Source organism: Neomonachus schauinslandi, chromosome 7 (assembly GCF_002201575.2).
Source record: "Neomonachus schauinslandi chromosome 7, ASM220157v2, whole genome shotgun sequence".
Classification (NCBI taxonomy): domain Eukaryota; kingdom Metazoa; phylum Chordata; class Mammalia; order Carnivora; family Phocidae; genus Neomonachus; species Neomonachus schauinslandi.
The window spans coordinates 121,231,458-121,232,810 of NC_058409.1; positions in this window are offsets into that span (position 1 = coordinate 121,231,458).

The following is a 1,353-nucleotide window of genomic DNA, read 5'->3' on the forward strand; positions in this document are numbered from 1 at the left end:
TGTACTTCAAGGGTCTTGCCAGCCTTGCTCGCTGCTACATCCTTAGAACCTGACACATACCAACTTTCAATAAATATTAAATGAATGAGTGAATTTTATTTATTTATTTATTTATTTATTTATTATTATTTTTAAAGATTTTATTTATTTATTTGAGAGAGAGAATGAGATAGAGAGAGCATGAGAGTGGGGAGGGTCAGGGGGAGAAGCAGACTCCCTGCTGAGCAGGGAGCCCGATGTGGGACTCGATCCCAGGACTCCAGGATCATGACCTGAGCCGAAGGCAGTCGCTTAACCAACTGAGCCACCCAGGCGCCCTGAATGAGTGAATTTTAGACAGATAATCACAAGCTCAGTTTTCAGAGAGGCAACTTAAAGCCACGGGGTATCACTGATTGCTTGAAGTGACAGAGCAGAAAACCCAGGATTAAAATCCACTTATCCAGACTTCTGAACTTACAGTCCTTTTACAGGCCACTCCACCTCTTAAACATACCTAAGCCTTTCCCGAAACACTGGCACTTAAAACACAACACGTTATCCACATTTTTACACGAGAGGGATGTTAGGAACTTAGGTGTGATTAACACCCAGCCATTAAGCAGCCACAGGCAGGCTGAGCAGAAGGTACACCAGAACATTTACGAGGAAAACTCTGTGGTAGGTAGACCTTTACCAGGGCTACTTAGCTCCCATCCTCTTTTGAAGCCACACCTTGATTTCATTCTAGGAAATCAGTTCTCTTCCAGTGTGTAGCCATGGCAAAAGGTAATTCTTGAACCTGCCCTCCAACTACAAAGAAAACGACCAATCCATATGCTACCTGCCCACAGATAGAGTCAGGGGCTATACACGCCTAAGCTCACCTGATGCAACACTGTCTTCCTGACTTTGTAACTCCCAAATGACAGGGGACATAGCATATTAGTTATTGATTGCTGTATAGCAAATAGCCACAAACTTAGCATCTTAAATCGATGTGTGTTTATTTGTTCACAGTTCTGCAGGTCAGAATTCGGGGATGCCGTGGCTGTGTTCTTTGCTCACGGTCTGTGATGGCTGATTTTATATGTCAACTTGACTGAGCTGAGGGATGCCCATATAGATGGTAAAATATTATTTCTGGGTGTGTCTGTGAGGGTGTTTCTGGAAAAGATTAGCATCTGAATCAGTGAGTAAAGGAGCTGGCCCTCACCAACCTGGGAAGGTATCATCCATCTGTGGGCCTGAATAGAACAGAAAGGTGGAGGAAGGGCAAATCTGCTCTCTGCTTAAGCTGGGACATCCATCTTCTCCTGCCTTTGGACATCAGTGCTCCTGGTTCTTGGGCCTTCACACTTGGACTAGCACCTA